Source organism: Pogoniulus pusillus, chromosome 9 (genome assembly GCF_015220805.1).
Source record: "Pogoniulus pusillus isolate bPogPus1 chromosome 9, bPogPus1.pri, whole genome shotgun sequence".
Lineage (NCBI taxonomy): Eukaryota > Metazoa > Chordata > Aves > Piciformes > Lybiidae > Pogoniulus > Pogoniulus pusillus.
In genome coordinates this window covers 12,254,120-12,271,741 of record NC_087272.1, presented here as the reverse complement: position 1 = coordinate 12,271,741, position 17,622 = coordinate 12,254,120, and the positions used below count along the sequence as shown (strand labels likewise).

The 17,622-nt window shown below is 45.2% G+C and overlaps 1 protein-coding gene across 22 annotated transcripts in view; it reads left to right on the top strand.

The window, feature by feature from the left end:
• ADGRL3 (adhesion G protein-coupled receptor L3) overlaps positions 1-17,622 on the top strand; it is a 667,301-nt gene that overhangs the window by 253,173 nt on the left and 396,506 nt on the right. The window lies entirely within an intron of this gene.

The following is a 17,622-nucleotide window of genomic DNA, read 5'->3' as shown; positions in this document are numbered from 1 at the left end:
CTTTAGCCACAGGTCCAGGGGGAGATATTCTCCACCATCATGACAGATTCTGTTTTCAAGATCTGAGGTATATGTGTCCATGCTCTGCTGCAAGATGGAGGCTCTCTTAATGGTCTCAGTGCCCCTGAGCTGAGAGGAACCAGAAGCTGTATAGCTGGTTGGACTGCCGCACTGCGTAAACTACCAAGCAAAGCGGAGTCATGAGTTGTAGCACCGTGCTGCAGAGATGGGCTGCATCTTAGAACAGAGCCAACAGTGTCAGGAACAGCTGTTGTGCTGCAGGGATGTGTAAGCTTGTGGTAGGTTGATTGTGGCTGAGTGCTGGGTGCCCACCAAAGCCACTTTATGACTCCCCTCCTCAGCTGGACAAGGGTTCCGAGTGACAGGACTAGAGGTGATGGATATAAACTTGAACATAGAAAGTTCCACCTGAACATGAGAAGGAACTTCTTTACTTTGAGGATGACAGAGCACTGGAACAGGCTGTTCAGACTGGTGCTGGAGTCTACTTCTCTGGAGACTTTCAAGGCTTGTCTGGATGTCTTCCTGTGTGGCCTTCTTTAGATGATCCTATTCTGGCCAGGGACATTGGACTAGATCTTCAGTTGTCCCTTCCAACCCCTACGATTCTGTGACATCTCTAAGCACAGAAGTTCTCCATCCTATTGCTCCTCCAGCAAAACTTCTTGCTGACTGGAAAACCAGTCACAGTATCACACGGTATCATCAGGGTTGGAGGAGACCTCACAAATCATCAAGTCCAACCCTTTACCACAGAGCTCAAGGCCAAGTGCCACGTCCAATCCTGCCTTGAACAGCTCCAGGGACGGCAACTCCACCACCTCCCCTGGCAGCCCATTCCAGTAGCCAATGACTCCAGTTGGGGTGGAATGAAGGAGCCTGTTAAGGAAAGGTGCTCTCCACTCTTCTCTAGGCAAGTGAAATGGTAAATGCTTTTGTAGATCTTTATAATTAAACAATCTGAAGGGTTGCAGCAATTAACAATTTAAATATGCTTCTGGCAGTGCTGGTTTAAATTTGCCATGCTGCTGTGGGTGGAAAAATCTTGCCTGATAGTTACAGCAAATGAAAATGTCACAGGTATCCTAGGAGCCCTATTACACTACAGATGAGCAAACACCAGAGATGCAGAAACTAGGTGCCTGCAAACATTTCTACCCTTTAAGCTCTTTCTCACAGTAAATAGACAGGGTGCCTACTGTGGCTTTTGGAGCACTTCTTGAATGTGGCCATCACACATCTGACCAAGATGTGTTCTGATCCCTATAAATGGCTGGTGAAAATCAGAGAACTGCTAGAGGTGGTCCAGAGGGGACCAGAATAATGAGCAGATGGTTGGGGCACCTCTCCTGTCAACACAGGCTGAGTGAGTTTGGGATGTTCAACCTGGAGAAAAGGTTTCAAGGATACCCTAGAGCAGTGTCAATATGTGAAGGGGACTACAGGATTGTGGGGAAGGGAATTTTGACAAAGTCATAGAATGACAGGAGGAGGGACATTGGTTTCAACCTGGATTTTTGTAATCCCCTTTCACTGCATGCAAAAAGCTTTTGTATTTGGTCTAATAGGACTCAAGCACTGGAGTTTCCTGCCTTATGGGATGGAATGATTCCATTTCTCTAGTGATTGCCAGAGTGGATATCAACTGCTTTTACAGTCTGACCTCACTGCATCTCATAGAATCATAAAATTGTCTCAGTTGGAAAAGCTCTCTGAGATCATCAAATCCGATCTTCAATCGAAGACTACCATGACCATTAAGCCACATCCCAAAATACCATGTCCATGAGTTCTTTGAACATCTCTGGCGATGGTTACTCCACCACTCCCTGAGCAGCCTGTTGCAATGCCTGACCACTCTTGCAACAAAGAAATTTTCCCTCATTTCCAACTTAAACTTCCCCTGGCACAGTTTCAGGTCATTTCTTCTCATTCCTATTTCCATCTCGTTCTCTGTTTGCATTTGATGACAAAGTCCCTTCATCTGCAGTGAGATTTCTATTGATATATTTCTTAGTCCAGTAATCTCATAAATTTGTTGTGATTTTTTTTTTTGTTTGGTTTGGGCTTTCTTTTTAGGTAGTGTTTTGGTGGGATTTTTTTTTTTTCAGTTGTTGATTTGTTTGTTTTTTAGCTGTGTCATTTCTTGGAGTAGATTATGTGTCTTGGCTTGTGATGACAGGTGTGGAGTCAAAGGGTGGATGACTTCAGTGATCTGCAAGATGAAAAGTAATTTTCCAGGATCCTGGCCTGGTACAATACTATGGTGTTGATAAGCTGGAGAAATAATGAAAGGGGTAGAAGTCATGAATCCTTGCAGTTTCTTGGCGGTGACGGTAATCTGCTCTATCCTGTGTATATATAGGCACTGTACTGTCTAGTTTTGCTTGGACTGCTTTGAATCATAGCTCAGAAAAAAAACCTTGAAACCCTGTGAAGTACTTGAGATAATGGCAGATTTGAGCAGTGGATGCTTTCTCTGCTTGAATGGAAAATAGCTCTCATAGCTGTGTTGGTAACACAGCTCGAACAAATGTGGAGGCCACTGGAAAGATCTTCCCTTTTCTGAGCTCTGGCAAAGCCTGTGAATCCATCTGTTGGGTAGAACTCAGCCTGGTATACACAATTAGGGGGTTAGGCAAGAGACAAAGCAACAATACCAGGGAATTAACCTCTTCACTGTAACAAGTTGCTCAGGAATGTCGTGAATGGCCCCTCCCTGGAGGTGTTCAAGGCCGGGTTGCATGGGGACTTGAGCAGCCCTGGTCTAGTGGAAGGTGTCCCTGCCCATGGCGGGAGGGTTGGAACCGGTTGATCTTCAAGGTGTTCTTCTAAGCCATTCTATGATTAAACAATACAGCACACCCCAAAACACCAGCAACAATAAAAACCCTCAAAGTATTTGTTGCCCTTTGTGTGAGGGCTCTTGGGCCTCTGCCTCCTGTTTACCTCTGTTTGGAAGCTTTTTCCAAAGCAATCCAAAAGCCTGGACCCCCAGGAAAGTGTTCCTCGTGTATACCTGAGCAAACTGATCCTCTTTGCCTAGAATGGGTGCATTTCCCAAAGGCATTTTTTTTCTGGAATGAGCAGCTGTTCTCCTCTTCCTCAGCCTTCATCCCCTTGACCTCAAACAAAGAGATTTCTCTTTCCCTACAAATGAACCCTGTCAAAGTTCACTGGAAATGAGACGGACGTGACAGGCAGCAGCTCAGTTGGAGAGACCTACACCTGCTCTCATACATTGCTGTCATGCACATGTGTGCCTGAGAGCTGAGATTTAAAGCTTGCAGACTGCTGGACCAAAGTAAGAATAGAATGCAAAGGACTACAAGAACAGGGCAGGAAAGAGGTCACAGGCATCACTGTGTGGTAGCATTTTGTATGGCTCCAAACAAGAAACTTACTTTAGACTTGCAATGCTCTTTACTATGCAATCTGATTGACATTATATGAAAACTAATCCTTTATAAGGACTGTATTGTCTGCATAACTTCACAATGGGCAGCAAAAGAGGAGTGCTTCTCTTGCTCTTGTTGCTCAAATCCAAAAATGGGCCACCATCAATGATTACTCAGATAAAATTGAGAATAAAAATTGCTCACTTTCTCTTGCAGAGTTGATACAAAAGCAATAAAATCAGGCATGGTGACCTCATGGTTGCTCATGGCTTGGAGGGGCAGATGCTTCACTGGGTAGAAAACTATCTGAATGGCTGGGCCTAGAGAGGGGTAGGGAATGGAAAATCTAGTTGATGGATTGTCACAAGTGGTGTTCCCCAAGGCTCAGTGTTGGGACCAGTTCTATTTAACATCTTTATCAATGTCTGGATGAACAAACTGAGTGCACCTTCAGCAGGTTTGCAGATGGCTCTGAGCTGAGATGTAGTGTTGACCTGCCTGGGGATAGGAAGGCTCTGCAGAGGAACCTGGACAATCTAGATTGATGAGCTGAGGCCAATTGTATGAGATTCAACAAGGGCCAGGTCTGGCACTTGGGTCACAACAGCTCCATGAAGGCTCCAGGCTTGGGGCAGAGTGGCCAGAAAGTTACCCAATAGAGAAAGAACTGTGGTGCAGGTCAGTCAGCGTGTGCCTAGGTGGTCAAGAAGGCTGCCAACATCCTGGCCTTGATCAGCAATAGTTTGACCATAAGGACCAGGGAAGGGATTGCCCCACTGTGTTCTGCACTGGTGAGGCCCTGCATTGAGTCCAAGGTTCAGTTTTGGGGCCCTCACTACAAAGGAGGACATTGAGAGACCAGATCAGGTTCAGGGACGTGTAGTGAAACTGGTAAAAGGTCTGGGGAACAGGTTTGGTGAGGAGCACCTGAGGGACCTGGGGTTGTTTAGTCTGGAGAATAGAAGTCTGAGGAGAGACCTCATTGCTCTCTACAACTTTGACAGGTAGTTGTAGCCAGGTAAGGGACTGGACTTGATTCACACAGACTGATGGTCTGCATTGGTTAGAAAGGACTCTGAAAGATCATCTTGTCCAACTCCTCTGCAGTCAGCAGGCACACCTCTAACTAAATCAAGCTGCCCAAGGTGACATTAGTCTTGAATGTCTTCAGGGCCAGAGTCTCAATCACATCCCTGGGCAACCTGTTTCAGTATTTCACCACTGTCATTGTGCAGAACTTCCTCCTAATGTTGAACCTAAATCTCCCCTGCTCCAGTTTCAAACCATTGCCCCTTGTCCTGTCACCACAGGCCCTTCTAAACACTCCCTCCTCAGCCTTCCTGTAGGTCCCCTTTAGATATTGAAATAATGCTTAAGTTCTCCCTGGAGCCTTCTCTTCAGGTTGAAGAGTCTCAGAACTTTCACCCTGTCCTCATAGGGGAGCTGTTCCAGCCCTCTGATCATCTTTGTGCTTCTGCTCTTGACCTGCTCTATCAGGCCCACATCTCTCTTGTGTTAGATCTTATCTAACCAAAAGAATTACAGAGTCACAGAGCATTAGAGATTGAGAGGGACCTTCAGAGATCATCGAGTTCAACCCCCCTGCCATAGCAGGATCACCTAGAGTTGTCCACACAAGAATGCATCAAGGTGGGTTTTGAATGTTTCCAGAGGAGACTCCACATCCTCCCTGGGCAGCCTGTTCTAGTGCTTCTTGCCCTGCGGTAGCATCATGGGAAGGAACTGTCAGCCTCCTGGTTTCTGTTTGGGCATGTGTAGTGTCACTTGTGCAGGTTGGTTCCTCCTTGGTCTTGCAGCTGTGTGGGGTTATTTTTCTTACTCGACCCCTGCAATGGTTAATGGACTGCAGCCTATTTGCTGCTACTGATCCCTAGGATTAGTTAGGCATTGCTCTGATTGCTTTGGTTTCTTAATCTTTTTCTCCCCATGCACAATGGGATTTTGAGGCTGGAGCCAAATGCTTGCCTAAAGCTTGAAGAAATTAGGCAGTAACATCACCAAGAGCTGGCTGAAATTGCAGGACAAAAAAGAGTCACCTGACACTGGAGTAGTACTTGTACTGTTACAGCTGGGTTAGGCTGGATGAGAGTCATCTGATCTGACAGCAACTTGGAGGTGCAGGAAAGATATTTTTTGTTTGTTTAATAACTTTATAGAGAGAGAGCTGAGCTGAAGCTAAAAAGACCGTTCCAGCTCCTAGAGCCTGGTGCCTGACACGGAGGGACTTGACTGGCACCAAACCATTCAGTGACAGTGGTTTAAATCTCAAGCAGGGTAGATTTAGGTTGGACATCAAGTGGAAGTTCTTCTTAATGGGAGTGGTGAAATACTGCCCCATCCCTGAAGATATCCAAGGCTGAACCAGATGGAGCCCTGAGTAACCCGATTTAGTTAGAGATATCCCTGCTCACTGCAGGGGGAGTTGAACAGGATGACCTTTGAGGGTCCTTTCCAGGTCAATGCTTTCTGTGATTCAAACTGGCAGGGTTACAGTTGCTACCAGACCAACTTGCAAAGAATGAGTTGCCCCCAAGAATTTATTTATGCACAGTTGTGGCATAGCTGCAAAGTAACCTTCATGCACTTAAGGGGCAGATGACATCTTGTTTCTCCATAGGAGAATTAGTTTGATATGGAGACTGAACCAATTTATCCTTTGCAGAGTAGAAAATGAAATTTGAAGTCCTTTCAAGTTGTTGCAGCTGCAAGGAAGGAGAGCCTTGCCTGCTGTCCTGTTCTGACCTCCTGTGCTCCTGCAGCATCTTCTGGGAGACAACTGCAGGGAGGGAGCCCTGCACCTTTGTGAGAAGACAGCGCTGGAAGGTCAAGCTGATCTCTCTAGGCATTAGCAGGTCCAAATGCCAAGCCAGTTTCTGTGGGAACAGTGGAAATATTTATTACTGAGCAGCAGGGCTAGTTGCTTGGTGACAATGACTCTGTTAAAGCAAGCAGCGTTATCTTTCTTGAGGGAATAGATGATGGTAGCAGGCTGGTCCTTGGTGACAGAGTGCTGCTTAATGGGAGCTGAACATTTGCCTCACAACTATTTTAATGCAGTGGAAAGACTGTCAGTGCCTAAAATACATCCTGTGTTTCTTTTTTACTTGTACAAGTGTTATGTTAGCTAGTGAATGGTGGATAATTGCCTTTTTACTACGAGGCTCTTTATATAGTCAAAAATGAAATACCAGAGACATGTTTTATTAGTTGTGAAATAGCCAAGTTGACTTCCAGGCTTCTGCCTAACTTCATTGTTTTAAAAGATTAATCACCCTTGAAATATTTATAATATTTGCTATTCTTGGCAATTTGTATTACCTGCAGCCTTGCCACCTTTTTTTCCTTCATGGAATGAGTGGCTGAGGAAGGTTTTTCCCTGATAAAAGGAGGTGGTTGTGCTCTGTAGATAGACTGCAGTGCTTTCATTAGCAGCACTGAACTAAAACTGGGAGTATTAAGTTCCCCACCTGACGACTGGCCAATCTATAAGCTGATAGAGGGTGAAATTCAGCCTTGCAAAGACTACATAGACCATTTAATTCTCGCTTAAGCCATTAAGCAGTGCAGAGGCCTGTGTGTGGACTTACTTCTTTCATGTTGAAATTTCACACTAAAAAAGGAAGATTTTAAAGGGATTTTCTGATAAGGGTTTTTTTTTCCTTCAGTGACAGCAGCTCCATCTATCCAAGGCATCTTCCTGTGTTCATAGAAACATTGAACTGTTTTGGTTGGGAAAGTCCTCTAAGATCACAGAGGCCAACCCTCAACCCGAGACCACCATGGCCATTAAACCATGTTCCAGAGCATCATGCCCACACATTTCTTGTTATGGAGGGAGGCAAGGTCTTGTCCTGTTATTTTTTACTTGCCTGTCATAGAATCAAAGAATATTAGGTGATAGGAGGAACCTTTTGTATGAAAAATTAAGTACCCTTAACCATCTATACACATAATTATTGCCTGGTTCTCCTAAAAAAAACAACAGAGGAAAAAGTTGAGATGGTTGCTGCACCCTTGCTGAACCCAGAGCTCAAACCAAGGAAAATTGAACAAAGTCCTTCAACTCAGACCACAGTTTAAAGATGGATCTGAGCCTCTGTCACAGAATTATAGAATGGTTTGGATTAGAAAGGGCCTTATGTAGTTACAACACACTTAGCGTGGGCAAGGACACCTTCCACTAGACAAGGCTGCTGAAGGCCTCATCTAACATGGCTTTGAAAACCTTCAGGCTTGGAGCCTCCACTACTTCTCTGGATAATCTGTTCCAGTGCCTTACCACTCTCATGGCAATGAGTTGGCTCCCAATATCTTATCTAAATCAAGCATCTTCTAGTTTGTAGCCATTATCCATCCTAATGTCACTCCAAGCTTTTGTCGGAAGTCACTTTCCTATAACTTCCTTTCAAATACTGGAAGGCTGCTCTAAAGTTTCCCTGGAGCCTTCTCTTCCCCAGGCTGAATAGCCCCAGATCTCTCAATCCATACCAGCTCATGCTTTGCTCAGCATGTGCAGCCCAGAGCTAGCAGCACAGCACTTTGGTTGCAATGAAGCTGGAGCTGCAGGGTTTGAAATGCAGAAGAAGGCTGGTGGCTATGGTTTAAATTGATTCACCAAAGTCATCCTTACCTAGAGCCTTGTTAACAGACATTAACACACATGATACAGAGTGGCAGAGCACATGGGACTTTGGATTAGTCTTCCAGCATTTAAAGGGAGCTACAGGAGAGCTGGAGAGGGACTTTTTCTGAAGGTGTATAGTGACATGATGAGGGACAATGGCTTCAGACTGGAAGAAGCTCAGCTTGGCATTTGGAAGAATTTTCTTTCAGAGCTACAGCAGCAAAAGTGCTGGGCTTCAGTGATGTTGAGGGGACTGGAACATCTCTCTTCTGAGGAAAGACTGAGAAAATTGGGGCTTTTTGGTCTGAGGTAAGAAGACTGAGGGGCGATCTCATCAATGCTTATCAGTACTTCAAGGGTGAGTGGAGGATGGGACCAGGCTTTTTTTAGTTGTGCTCAGTGACAGGACAAGGGGTAACGGGCAGAAACTTGAACATAAGTAGTTCCATTCAAATGTGAGGAGGAACTTCTTTATGCCCAGATAGACATTCCAAACCCATGTGGGTGTGTTCCTGTGTGACCTTTTTTCGGGTGAACCTGCCTTGGCAGGGGAGCTAAACTTAATGATTTTGATGTCCCTTCAACCCTTGCTACTCCGTGATCCTATGTTTGTTCTCCAACAATAGGCAGGGGTGAGTTGTGTTACTCTATAGGCCTATAATCTCCCATGCTTATTTCAGTTGTAACTTTCCCCTGCCAAGACTGCTTTCTGCTCTCTAGTGACCAGGTCTGTGGATTCTAACTTCAATAATTGTGATTATTTTTTTTGGTAGTGTTAATTAAGCCATAAGCCATGCCAGCATGTGAATTACAGTGCATTAATTCATGCCCAGCACATTCAGGCACAAAGATGAAGGCCAAATGGCCTCTGTGCAGCTAAGTGTGAATTATTGTCCCAGCATTGAATTCCCATTATCTTTTACTGGGAGTTTTAAAAATGGTTTTTGGTAGGCAGCTTACTTAAGGGACATCAACTTTTAAATAAACCAGACCCGAGAAGTACCACAGGGATCTTGTCACCAGGAGGCATCTTTGAGAAGTGAGGAGTTCTCAGTCCTGGACATTTTTTCCTTTGCAGTGACCAGCTCTAGGTGATGGATAGGTGTTGTGATGCAAACATCATCTGTCTGAAAAACTGACTTTGCTTCTAATTCTGTTTTGTGTTAGGTGCCAAACAGTTGCCTAGGTTTAGTTGCTCGTGATCTGCTCTTGTTTCGGTCTGGAAACCTTAGATTAAATGGCTCAGGAGACTGGGCATGAACTTTTTCCAGTTCAGGCTGTGCAAATGCACATAACAGACACCCTTAGTATGGCAAGAGTGTTTATTTTCAGTCCTGGCAAGCAATGAATGGCCAGAGAAGCTAGGTTGCCTGCAGCAGTGTGGAAGAGCACCAGAGAGACCAAACTGGTGTCTGTGCTGGGAAAAATAACCATCTAGGAAACTGCCTCCAGTGGTACTGGAGAGAGAAAACAAAAGAGTCTATGAATGCCTTAAAACTTTTCTCAGTATTTCTACACATCTCTAATAATCTGTTTGTTGAAGTTAAAAGGCAAAGGTCACATTTAAAGCTGCTTCAGCAATCCTCACCCTCCTCTCAATGAAATGCTTTGAGAGAAATCATGGAATAGTAGGGCATGGAAAGGGCCTCTGGAGATCATCAAGTCAAACCCCTTCCGCCAAATCAGGATCACCTAGGGCAGGGCACACAGGATGAGTCTTGAAAATCTTGAATGATTCTATGAACAACCTCTCTAGGCAGCCTGCTCCAGTGTTTCAGCACCCTCACAGCGAAGAATTTTTTGTTCCTCATGTTGAGGTGGAACTTCCTATGTTCTAGTTTGTATCCATATCCCCTTGTCCTATCAGAAGACACCACTGAAAAGAGCCTGGTCTCTTCTTGGCATCCACCCTTCAGATATTTAGAAACATTCATAAAATCCTCTCTGTTCTTCAGGCTAAACAGCCTGAGGTCTTTCAGCCTTTCCTCATCACACAGATGTTCCAGTCCCTTCAGCATTCTCCTAGGCTGCATTGGACACTCTAGTCAATCTCTGTTCCTCTTGAACTGAGGAGCCCAGAACTGGACACAGTACTCCAGGTGTGGTCTCACCAGGGCAGAGTAGAGGGATAGAAGAACCTCTCTTCTGAAATGGAAGATCAGCCATGCACTGGGCACCTTGTTCATTAGAATGACAAGATCTCTGTCTCTTTCTCTTAGGCTTCAGGCTAACCTTGAGTTCAGTCATCCATGCTGATCCTGGTGTGTACCTCCTGCAGTAAGCCCTTGCTAGTAAGCGCAGTGAGCTAGCCCTGCCCTCAAGTAGTCCTTGCCCAAGCTAAGTGCAGAGTGAATCATAGAATCAACCAGGTTGGAAGAGACCTCCAAGATCAGCCAGTCCAACCTAGCACCCAGCCCTAGCCAGTTATCTAGACCATGGCACTAAGTCTTTTCTTCAACACCCCCAGGGACAGTGACTCCACCACCTCCCTGGGCAGCCCATTCCAATGCCAATCACTCTCTCTGGCAAGAATTTCCTCCTAACATCCAGCCTATACTTCCCCTGGCACAACTTGAGACTGTGTCCCCTTGTTCTATTGCTGGCTGCCTGGGAGAAGAGACTGACCCCCACCTGGCTACAACCTCCCTTCAGGTAGTTGTAGATAGCAATGAGGTCCCCCCTGAGCCTCCTCTTCTCCAGGCTAAACAACCCCAGCTCCCTCAGCCTCTCCTCATAGGGTTTGTGTTCCAGGCCTTTCACCAGCTTCATTGCCCTTCTCTGGACACCTTCCAGCACCTCAACATCTCTCTTGGATTGAGCAAAAGTGGGCTCTTCCAAGGGATGTGCTCTGAATAGGTTTCAGTCATGCTCTCAGCTGCACCAGGATGTTGATGGAGCCAGAGCTCTTCCACTTCTGTTGGAGATCTGGCTTTTAGGAATATTGCAACGACCCAATTGCTGTAAACAGTGTCTGATGACACAGTTTTTTTGGACTCAATTATTTCTGACTCTGGAATACTGTGCCAAGAATGATTGTGGATGCCCCCTCCCTGGAGATGTTTAAGATGTTGAATGAAGCCTTGCACAACTCAATCTAGTTCAGAGGTATCCCAGACCATAGGAATGGTTCTAATATAAGCCATTATGTGACTATTGCAAATAGACACATCAGAATGATCATATTTGAAGTTCATAACACTAAGAAACCAGGACTGAGAAATGTAGTGGGTCAAAGTTTGACTAATCCAGGTACAGGTATCCCTTAGCCCATATCCAGAGGTACCAGGAAGCACCATCAGAATTCTCCCTTCTCTTCATGTGAAAAGGCAATGAGTTCCCTGCACCTAAAGGATGGTCCAAAAGGACTGATGTGGGGAAGTCAAGGTTGAAGGAGACTGGTGCAATAGAGAAAGGCAAGCAGAAGTGGGGAGCTTACCTTTCCTCCAGTGGACAAACATCCCCTCTTTGTTTTCATCTCCTGTGTTGTTACCTGGCTGGGAAAATAGAGATAGATTTAGCTAGCTGCTAATCCTACCCCTTAGGTAGTTAATGCCAAACTTTCAGGTAAAGCTTTTGTGTGTTGAAGATCACAGGAAGCTCCCAGGGGTTGGAGAGAACCTCTTATTCTGGGCTGTGTAAAAGAAGAGGAGTGATGGTTGAAAGGAAATTGCCTCAAGTGCCAGGAAGGATTAGGTTGGACATTAGAAGAAACTTGTTGACTTGAAAGGGTTCTCAAAGGCTGGAACAGGCTGCCCAGGGAGGTGGTGAAATCCCCATCCCTGGAGGTGTTTCCAAGAGGCAGTGATGTGCTGAGGGCCATGCCATGGTTTAACACCAACTTTGGTAGAATTAGGGAATGGTTTGGCTTGATCTAAAAGGTCTTTTCCTACTGAAACAATTTCATGATTATTTCCTTAGTACTTGGAGAAGTGCAGGGCCTGAAGTCATCTTCATAGGCAAGGTAGATGCATAGTGATAGGGCAGAGCCACCCTTTGCAGCAATATGGGTGGGGAGCTGTGGCCAGCCTTTGAAAGCTGCATCTTACAGCTGCCTATGAAGAAAGGGCTACATCTCTCTTCTGGAGGTAAATATGCCCACAGATGCTATGTCACTCCTGTTTCTTTCCCTAATCAGTTCAGCTAAGCGTAAACCATTGGAGAGGGGGAAAAAAGCAACCCAAAAATCTTCTGAAGATTGTCTGGCTCCAGTTCTCTCATTCATATAAGCAGGGCATTTTGAACTATTTGAAGCTGAAATGAGAGAAGAGTGAGAGGGGAGGGCATGAATTATGGACACCTTCATTCTTGCACCACCTCCTCAGTTGCTGCTAACCTGGTCCTGCAAGATCTGAACAAATCTGTTTTCCTCTGTGAAGAACACCCTTGGCCCAGCAAGACCAGTAGAGGCTCATTGTTAGAATTAAGCTACTGAGTCTGTAGAAGAAATCTCTGACATCCATTTTCTCAATTCCACAGTCGCATTAAATGAATCTTGGAGCTATCTGATGTTTATTACTCTATGGCATGCTCACTGTTGTTCAATTGGTTCTTTTAATGTTCATGATTCCTTGAATTGATTATACTCTTTAGTAATGTGGTTTTATTTGAATTTGGAAGAGATTTCCTGCTGCTCAGTGAAGAACTCATCTGGGAAAGTCACTGAGAGAAGGGTGGAAAATTAAAAGCATATCAGAGAGTTCAGAAGCTTTTCCCTACTTTGAATTTCCCTGCTTCCAAGAAAGTGTTTGGTGCTGTGCAGTCCCCCCTGCTTCCTGTTCCCCTCCCAGTGCTTAGCTGGACCAAATCATGACTCTGCTCCAATCTGTGGGATGCTCAGTGGGTTTGTAGCCAGCACCACTTGGATGCTGCAGTCTGCCCATGGTGGAGCACAAAGGATTGGGTTGGCAGGATTTAGGCACAGTTCAGTGTTGGGTGCACACCAGAAACTTGAGGAGCTGTAGTCAGAGCAATGTCTGCTTTTATGTATTTGCTGACAATTTGCCACACTGAGCTGCTTTCTGCTCTGTCTGCTAGTGTTGGATGCCTTGTTACATGTGGTGGAGTGTGAATTTGTGTCACATAAGAGTCAAAGATGCTAAAGATTCTCCCCAGGCAGAGGGAGTGGTTAGTGCTAGAGCAATGTGATAGGATTAGGAGCAAAGGACACAAACTGGAACCCAGAAAATTTCAGCTCAACATGGGGAGAAACTTCTTTGCTGTGGGTGTGCTGAAGGCCTGGAGCTTCAGCTCAGAGAAGTTGTGGTGTTTCCTTCTCTGGAGATTTTTATGACCCATCTGGATGCATTCTTCTGTGACCTACCCTAGATGGTTCTTCTCTGGTGGGGATTTGGAGTCGATCTCTAGAGGCCCCTTCCACCCCTAACATTCTGTGATTCTATGAGGTACTTCAGGTACCATTACTCACTCCTGTGCTGTCATTTGTACAAACTGAGATGCCTGATGGATTTTAGAAGCTCAGTGAAATTGTCAGTTGCTCTTAAATTTCCAGAGTGTAGAGTCATCAATAAATGCCACTTTAATCCTGAGTCTGTAGTATCTGATCCAAATCCCACAGCAAGTTGGTGAGTCCAAGTAGATGTACTTTGAATCTGGTCTTTTCAGCCTGGGAGGAGGTTACTTTCAAGGAATCACAGAACGGTAGGGAAGAGATCTCTGAAGATCATCTAGTCCAAGACCACTGCCTGAGCAGGATCACCTGAAGCAGCTCATGCAAGAACATGCACTCTAGGGAAAGCTGGAGTGTAACATGGAAGAGATCATACCCTGGGCTTACCTTTGGATGGAATTTTCATATCTTGATGTTTGCTGTGGGTTGACCAAGCTGAGGGCATCTCCCCTGCCCTAAGAGCTGCAGTCTTGTGCTTGGGCTCTTTTTCTGTTAGGAGATTGCTTCCCTTCAAGCTCTTCTAAGAACAATTAGCAGCCAGCAGTGCTGTTGATTTAAATGATTTTTTTCCTGTTTTTTTTTTTTTTCCCTGTAGTGTTTTTCCCCTCTCTGCATCTCTCATTGCTGAAGATCTGTCTGCAGTTGTTAATTTGCAGTGTTTTATTTCTATTACTGAAACGCTGGAGGCTGCAGAAAGGGTTGATTTAGCATCAAGAGAGCAGAGGAGTCAAAAAAAAAAGCAAGTTATCTTTGGTATGTCAGTGTTGTGTAATGCTCCTGTCTCTGAAGGGGTAGAGGGGGAAATATGCTTGCCAGTTCAGAAGCAAAGCAGTCAGACTGGATGTGCTAGCTGTGAAGTTGGAGAGGGGCTGGGAGTTTAACTCCTTGGCAGTTCCAGGTGCAGATGAACAAACCCTGTGTCTCTACAGCACAGGGAAAACCAAGGTGGTGCTCCTCAAAGCCAGGGGTGGGTGGTAACTCTGCCAGCTGCTGCAGAGTTCTCTCTCTTTCCCTAAGGTGTCAGCTCCTCTGCTGGAAAGGAACATCTGGCACAGGTGCTGCCAGGTGCTCCTGCAGCAGATATCCCCTCTGTACCTCTAGTGGAGCTTCAGCTCTACTCTACAGAATCTTGGCCAGTCCTGCTAAACACTTCAAACAGTATTTTGCCACCACCTCTGCTCACAGAATCACCTTAGAATCGTAGAATAGTTGAGTTTGGAAAGGACCTTGAAGATCATCTAGTTCCAAGGCTCAGTCCCTCTTCTGCCCCCTTCAAAGGGGCTCTTTGCAGCCAGACCATTTAGAAGAATAGAGGTTGGGCAAGAGAAGCTGAAATCATAGAATGATTTGAGTTGAAGGGACCCTAAAGGTCACCTTGTTCCAGCCCTTCTGCCATAGTCAGGGACACCTCCCACTAGACCAGGTTGCTCAAGGCCTCATCCAACTTGGCCTTGAAGACTTCCTGGGAGGGAGCATCTAAAAGCCCCCTAAGACATCCACAACCTTCCTGGACAACCTGTTCCAGTGCCTCACCACCCTCACTGGAAAGAATTTCTTCCTAGTTTCCAAGCTCTCTCTTGCAGCTCTAAGTCCTTCATTCTGTCACTGCAAGTTGTTATAAAAAGTCCTCCTTTGGATTCTTTGTAGGCCCTTTTTTCAGGTACTGGAAGGATGCTCTAAAATCTCCCTGGAGCCTTCTCTTCTCCCGACCAAAAAGCCCCATCTCTCTCAGCCTGTCCCCATAGGGAAGGTTCTCCAGCCCTCTGATCATCTTTGTGGCCTCGTTTGGACCTGCTCCAACAGCTCCATGTCTTTCCATTTGTGTGTAATTTGTAGTCTGTTTGGAAGAATGCTGCTGTTTGTAGTAGTTGTAGGAAAATCCAGGTCAGTGAGTTTACTTCCGTGTCTCTGTGTATTTATGTAGAGATATTCCTCTGTGTGTGTGCTCTTCCATATAATTTTTTGCACTGTCTCTGTATAAATAAAGCTATGAAGGACTGCTCTACCCAAACCTGAAGTAATGCAAAGAACGTGGAGCATCCATTCTTTTTATTGAGCTGACTTGGGTGACTTCAAATCTGGCCCATCATGGCCACATGCAGTTAAAAACCCTTTACTATTGGAAATAACTCTAGGGCAATTCTGAAGATTGGGGAAAAAAAAAAATCTAATAACGTGTAGCTGTTTTCCTTAATTTGATAGGGAGAGAGAAAATATAAATAAATCAGCTTCTTGGTCATCTGCCAAATGCATAATGAATTTGTAACCATCAGCAGACACCTTGGAGTCTCCAAGCCCTGCTGACAGAAGCGTTTGGAAGTTGTGTATTGTAATATCAGACATCCACTAAAAAAGATTAAAGTGGTTTGTTACCTTTATGTCTGACAAAACAGGGCTGGACATAGATTCATAGGCTCCTAGGTTTATAAATTCATAGGTTTATGGAATAGTTTAGGTTGGAAGGGACCTTCAAGATCATCCAGTTCTAACCCCCCTGCTGTAGTCAGGGACACTTTCCACTAGGTCAGATCTCACCCAACCTGCCCTTGAACAGCTCTAGGCAGGGGAGATCCACAGCCTTCCCGGGCAGCCTCTCCCAGTGTCTTACCACCCACATTGAAAAGAAATTATTCTTGATTTCCAATCTAAATCTCCCCTCTTCCAGCACAAAGCCATTTTGGGAGCTGAAGAGATCTTGTGAGCAGTCTTTTTGGCAGGTCTTTCAGCATTTCTGCCTCTCCAAACACAGAGCAGTTGTCTCTGGAAATACCTCCAGCATTGGGTTTTCAACCATCACCCTGGGGAGACTGCTCCAACCTTTCAGAATCCTTTAAGACAAAAATTTGCTTTAGAGATTCAACCTAAACCTCTCCTGATGCAACCTGAAACCATTTCCTCTCATCTATAATTTGTTCCTAGGGAAAATACACTAACCCTCATCTGGCTTCAACCACCTTTCAGGGAGTTATGGAAAGCTATGGGGTCTCCTCTGACCCTACATTTCTCCAGGTTAAACACCCTCAGCTGCTCCTCACCAGACTTGTTCTACTGGTCTCCAGATTACTCACCAGCTTTTTAGCCCTTCTCATTGAGATGCTGAAGTGGATCAAGACTTTCTTGTAGTGAGGAGCCCAAAACTGAATCCATAACTTAAGACATGGCCTCACCAGTGGTGAGTACAGGAGGAAATTCCTTCCCTGGTTCTGCTAGCCACACCATTCCTGACACAGACAAGGGTGTTGTTGGTTTAATGTGGATTTTGTCCTGCGTGTGCTTTTGTCCTGGTAGTCCTGGCTGCTCCCCAGTTACTTATCTGAGCTCTTCCTGCCTTTCTCTCCCTAGGCTGTTGAATTGTGTTCTTTATCCTCAAGCCAGCCAGCAGTTCCTGCAAATTGTAGTGACTTAATTATTTAAGATCTGCTCTGATCAGACTCTTGACTTGAAGCTACACAGACTCTTAGGCGTGGGGTATCTGGTGACCACTCTATTTCTTGGGGTCCTAGCCTCTGTACAAACACAGCCTCTTTCTTTTTTGGGTAGTAAATATGTGACAGATGTGAAATTCTCCAGCTCTTGGTAGAGTGCTGACATATTGAACTTCATTATCCCTTGTTGGCCTATCAGCAAAATGCAATCAAGAATAGCTTTTGAGGGGCGCTGGCATATCCAGTATCACTCTGGAATGCTCTTACAGTGAGAAGCTTAAAGGACAAGCTTAGGACATAGAAAAGTTGATACAAGGAGGCAGAATCAGTCTATGTAGCACTCATGAAAATGCAGTGCAGTAAAAAGGGTGAACTTTGAAGTCTGTGGGAGCTGTGAGGTACAAACCTTTGTAAGAGTTAGACTCAAAGCCAATTTAGGTGCCAAGTCCATTTCATTGTACTTTCCTGTGGGTTTTTTGATTGTTTCCACTGGGAGATGGCAATATGAATGTCTTGTGGAGGTGGTAACTGCAGAGCTGCCAGATGTTCCTCAGTTTTTATGGCTATATTCTTTGATGGTTACCAGTAATAATGTTCAAACTGCTGCACCATTGTGTGTGAAGCCAAACACACATTTCAGATGCGTGTAAGCCAGATACACTACCTGGAAAGGAATAAGACATGTTGGGTAGGGCAGTGGGGAAAGAGAGAGACTTGGAAAGTAAG